The sequence below is a fragment of the Physella acuta genome, unplaced genomic scaffold (assembly GCF_028476545.2).
Source record: "Physella acuta isolate Inbredline_101_S28 unplaced genomic scaffold, ASM2847654v3 ptg001757l, whole genome shotgun sequence".
Classification (NCBI taxonomy): domain Eukaryota; kingdom Metazoa; phylum Mollusca; class Gastropoda; family Physidae; genus Physella; species Physella acuta.
In genome coordinates this window covers 2501-8581 of record NW_026733267.1, presented here as the reverse complement: position 1 = coordinate 8581, position 6081 = coordinate 2501, and the positions used below count along the sequence as shown (strand labels likewise).

The 6081-nt window shown below is 39.7% G+C and overlaps 1 long non-coding RNA gene across 1 annotated transcript; it reads right to left on the bottom strand.

Annotated features, from left to right (window-relative positions):
- Positions 1–1261: 1261 nt before the first annotated feature.
- On the bottom strand, positions 1262–1604 carry LOC131930326 (uncharacterized). The gene is made up of 2 exons (XR_009384109.1): positions 1542–1604; positions 1262–1424 (listed from the first exon to the last, which is right to left on the bottom strand). It is a non-coding gene; the product is annotated as an uncharacterized LOC131930326 (long non-coding RNA).
- Positions 1605–6081: the final 4477 nt, after the last annotated feature.

Below are 6081 nucleotides of genomic sequence, written 5' to 3'. Positions count from 1 at the left end.
AGTTTTATACATAAAAATAAACTGGACTGTTCAGTTAGCTTTTATTATTCTGCTTTTTAAAAAAAAATCTTTTATTGGAAATTTTGGAACTCAGATTTAAAAAAAATGTATCAGGCTTTAACAAAAGCTTAGTTTTTATTGTTTTAATTTTTTTTTTTGCTTGTAAGTAATTATTTTCTGTTGTTTTAAATCTTGGTTTTTAATGGATTGTTCTGTGCTTGTTTTGATTCTATTTTCTATTAATTTCTCAGCTAATCTTCCTGTTGATGTTACATTTTTTTACCATGAGATTTACTTTTATTTTTCTATATTTTCTTTAGTTTTGCTTATATTTCTGGAAGAATTTTATTTGAATTTTTTTTTTCTTTTAATTTGGTTGAGGCAATACATGTTTGCTGTATTCATTGTTGTACTTCATTATCATTCATTCATTGTTGTTTGTTGGGTAAGGTAAGCATTGTTTGTTGTACTTTATGTGCTCAGTGTTGTATTGTATAAAAATCATTCATCATTCATTTTTTAAAAATTACTTTTTAAATTCTAGGATGTTTAATATTTAACATAATGATAGTGCATTATTGGATTTCAATCTTAGTATCATTTATTGTTATATATTTTAAATAAAATATATATTTTAAATAAAATATATAGATTTATTCAAATACAATTCTTTTTTTAAGTTTAAATTTGTAGATAGAGTAACTAATTCTTTAGAAATTAACTATTACAGATTTAAACCAAAGATATTTTAATACTGCAGACAAGGGACATTATTCAGATGTAACATTCCATGCTGCATATTTTTGTCTATAAAATGAAGATAATGTTCTTCATGAGGTGGTATATATTTCTTATCATATCAAGTTTATTTTATTGTTGCTAATAGTTGTTTTTTTTTTTTCACTTTCCGGTACAACTCGTTTTTAATAACTAGTCTTAACATTAAAAAAATGTATCAACTGCAAGCAAATAAGTCACTCAGTTAATTATTTACCCTATTTAAAAATCACCTTCACAAATTATACCCTGAGCAGCAATCGCTAAGTATATTGTTATTTCATTAGGGATAATCTGTAGAAGATTTCAATGTTTGTTCCCGGTATTTTATTTCATTGTTTGACCAATGTACAATTGTTACACTTTTTTTAAAAAAGTTTCTAATGATCACTCATTATTTTTAAAAAGTAATAATACTTTTTTTTAAAATTGTTGATTCCATTTTCTGAAATAATTATTATAACAGCTGGTTTTTTTGGTCTGGTTTTAGTTTTTTTTTTTTAGCTTTAGTCAGTATATCTGGGTATAACCTGTTTTTTAGCTGTAGTCAGTATACTGAGGTTTTTAGCTTTAGTCCTCGGGATAACCAGTTTTTAGATGTAGTTGGTATGCCTGGGTATAACCTGGTTTTTAACTGGTCAGTATACCTGGGTGTAACCTGGTTTTTAACTGTAGTCAATATACCTAGGTATAACCTGTTTTTTTTTAGCTTTAGTCAGAATACCTGGGTATAATACTTGGGTTTTTAGCTGTAGTCAGTATACCTGGGTATAACCTGTTTTTTTTTAGCTTTAGTTAGTATACCTGGGTATAATACTTGGGTTTTTTAGCTGTAGTCATTATACTGAGTTTTTTTTAGCTGTAGTCCTCAGTATAACCAGATTGTTTAGCTGTGGTCAGCTGTGGGTATAACCAGATTTTAAGTGAATAAACCCTCTATATAGGACTATTATTTGGCCTTCCCTGTCTCAAATATTTCTACTATTAGTGTGGTTAAAATTTTTTTTGTTCAATTTAACTTTACATTTTTGTGACAATCCTGGTTAAGATGTTTGAAAATGTATCCCTTTATTACATTTGCGTTGCTTGTTTAATTTATTTAAAGCACAATTAAAAAAAAAAAATTCCCATGCACAAATTCACCTTTTTTTGTAGCTGCCTGTAGTGTTGTGTGATGGATTTATTAGATTTCTGGTTCTAGATTCATTCCTGTGCCACAGATTATAATAAAAATATCTCTTCCATAAAAATAGTTTTTAACAAAAATTAACATTGTTCCTTCATTTTTTTAATCGACTTTTTGAAACATTCTCTCTGTTGTTGTGTCATATAACCATATAATCATTATAATAATACAAATCATCACAATGTTGCCACAGTATAGAAATAGTTTCCTGCCTGCGTAGATTTGAGGTGTGTGGTAAAATCAGGCTTGGCTTACCTGATACTGTTAGGGTTATGGTACACGCATTGTGACAGGCTCGACGTACCTGATACTGTTGGGGTTATGGTACACGCATCGCGACAGGCTCGACGTACCTGATACTGTTAGGGTTATGGTACACGCATCGCGACAGGCTCGACGTACCTGAAACTGTTAGGGTTATGGTACACGCATCGCGACAGGCTCGACGTACCTGATACTGTTAGGGTTATGGTACACGCATCGCGACAGGCTCGACGTACCTGATACTGTTAGGGTTATGGTACACGCATCGCGACAGGCTCGACGTACCTGATACTGTTAGGGTTATGGTACACGCATCGCGACAGGCTCGACTTACCTGATACTGTTAGGGTTATGGTACACGCATCGCGACAGGCTCGACTTACCTGATACTGTTAGGGTTATGGTACACGCATTGTGACAGGCTCGACGTACCTGATACTGTTAGGGTTATGGTACACGCATCGCGACAGGCTCGACTTACCTGATACTGTTAGGGTTATGGTACACGCATCGCGACAGGCTCGACTTACCTGATACTGTTAGGGTTATGGTACACGCATCGCGACAGGCTCGACGTACCTGATACTGTTGGGGTTATGGTACACGCATCGCGACAGGCTCGACGTACCTGATACTGTTAGGGTTATGGTACACGCATCGCGACAGGCTCGACGTACCTGATACTGTTAGGGTTATGGTACACGCATCGCGACAGGCTCGACGTACCTGATACTGTTAGGGTTATGGTACACGCATCGCGACAGGCTCGACTTACCTGATACTGTTAGGGTTATGGTACACGCATCGCGACAGGCTCGACGTACCTGATACTGTTAGGGTTATGGTACACGCATCGCGACAGGCTCGACGTACCTGATACTGTTAGGGTTATGGTACACGCATCGCGACAGGCTCGACGTACCTGAAACTGTTGGGGTTATGGTACACGCATCGCGACAGGCTCGACGTACCTGATACTGTTAGGGTTATGGTACACGCATCGCGACAGGCTCGACGTACCTGATACTGTTAGGGTTATGGTACACGCATCGCGACAGGCTCGACGTACCTGATACTGTTTGGGTTATGGTACACGCATCGCGACAGGCTCGACGTACCTGAAACTGTTGGGGTTATGGTACACGCATCGCAACAGGCTCGACGTACCTGATACTGTTAGGGTTATGGTACACGCATCGCGACAGGCTCGACGTACCTGATACTGTTAGGGTTATGGTACACGCATCGCGACAGGCTCGACGTACCTGATACTGTTAGGGTTATGGTACACGCATCGCGACAGGCTCGACGTACCTGAAACTGTTGGGGTTATGGTACACGCATCGCAACAGGCTCGACGTACCTGATACTGTTAGGGTTATGGTACACGCATCGCGACAGGCTCGACGTACCTGAAACTGTTAGGGTTATGGTACACGCATCGCGACAGGCTCGACGTACCTGATACTGTTAGGGTTATGGTACACGCATTGTGACAGGCTCGACGTACCTGATACTGTTAGGGTTATGGTACACGCATTGTGACAGGCTCGACGTACCTGATACTGTTAGGGTTATGGTACACGCATCGCAACAGGCTCGACTTACCTGATACTGTTGGGGTTATGGTACACGCATCGCGACAGGCTCGACGTACCTGATACTGTTGGGGTTATGGTACACGCATCGCGACAGGCTCGACGTACCTGATACTGTTAGGGTTATGGTACATGCATTGTGACAGGCTCGACGTACCTGATACTGTTAGGGTTATGGTACACGCATTGTGACAGGCTCGACGTACCTGATACTGTTAGGGTTATGGTACACGCATTGTGACAGGCTCGACGTACCTGATACTGTTAGGGTTATGGTACACGCATTGTGACAGGCTCGACGTACCTGATACTGTTAGGGTTATGGTACACGCATTGTGACAGGCTCGACGTACCTGATACTGTTAGGGTTATGGTACACGCATCGCAACAGGCTCGACTTACCTGATACTGTTGGGGTTATGGTACACGCATCGCGACAGGCTCGACGTACCTGATACTGTTAGGGTTATGGTACACGCATTGTGACAGGCTCGACTTACCTGATACTGTTGGGGTTATGGTACACGCATCGCGACAGGCTCGACGTACCTGATACTGTTGGGGTTATGGTACACGCATCGCGACAGGCTCGACGTACCTGATACTGTTAGGGTTATGGTACACGCATCGCGACAGGCTCGACGTACCTGATACTGTTGGGGTTATGGTACACGCATCGCGACAGGCTCGACGTACCTGATACTGTTGGGGTTATGGTACACGCATCGCAACAGGCTCGACGTACCTGATACTGTTAGGGTTATGGTACACGCATCGCAACAGGCTCGACGTACCTGATACTGTTGGGGTTATGGTACACGCATCGCGACAGGCTCGACGTACCTGATACTGTTAGGGTTATGGTACACGCATCGCGACAGGCTCGACGTACCTGATACTGTTAGGGTTATGGTACACGCATCGCAACAGGCTCGACTTACCTGATACTGTTAGGGTTATGGTACACGCATTGTGACAGGCTCGACTTACCTGATACTGTTGGGGTTATGGTACACGCATCGCGACAGGCTCGACTTGCCTGATACTGTTAGGGTTATGGTACACGCATTGTGACAGGCTCGACTTACCTGATACTGTTGGGGTTATGGTACACGCATCGCGACAGGCTCGACTTGCCTGATACTGTTAGGGTTATGGTGCAAGCGACACAGCTGATGCCACGTTGTATAAGTAACTCCTTGTCCGTAGGTCCATCAGCTGTGTGTAGAAAGGGGTACGATACAGGCAATCTCAGGAGAGTCGAATCCTGGTCGCTCAAGATTTTTAGTCCGTGTATTTATAAACACTTAGTCAAGTCATACTTAATCAAGTCATTAGATAAAGTAAAAAATAAACTATATAAAAAACTTTTTTAAAAACCACGTTTTTCATGTGTAGCAACGGACTAAAAAGGAGAAAATAAAATACTTAAAAAAAACTTTTTAAAAAACCACGTTTTTCTTGTGGACTAAAAAGTAGAAAATAAATTTTCATACATTTGATGACAAAAAACGTGGGTCGGGCAGATGGGTCGGGAAATTTGATGGTGAACGTACCCACGTTTTTTGTCATCAAATGTATGAAAATTAATTTTCTACTTTTTAGTCCACAAGAAAAACGTGGTTTTTTAAAAAGTTTTTTTTAAGTATTTTATTTTGTCTTGTTTTAAAGATGGAAGAGAAAGTATGTATCTACACTTTTTATATAGCAAATACAAATTAATTTAAAATGTCTGCATGGTAATATATAATATTATTGTTTCCTTTCTTTTTGCGTAGATAGGTTTTGTTTATCAATATTTCAAATTTAAATTGATAACGAATGATTATTTGCTAATAAATAATGTTAACATTTTTCGGGTAAGTAGCATTCGGGCATTTGTCGCATTCGGGCAAGTGTCCATTCGGGCATTTGTCGCATTCGGGCAAGTGTCTTTCGGGAATTTGTCGTAGACCCCTAGAATATGAGGGTGTTGCACCTATCCCGTTGTATGATCATGGTTAAACGGTTATGTTTTTGTATTTATGGTGCGGGCGGTACAGTATTTTGTTCTGTAGGCAAGATTTTAAACTGCTGTGTAGGAGGCGGTGGCATCTCATTAATATTTTAAAATATTCTTTCCAACAAAAGGCTACTGAGATTTTAAAAACAGTTTCTTTTTTATAAAACTTAGATCGCTACTGATCTAAGGTGTCACTGAGATATGCAGCTCTTTTAACAGTACTCCCCTATACCCACCCGCCTATTCAGTCGAAC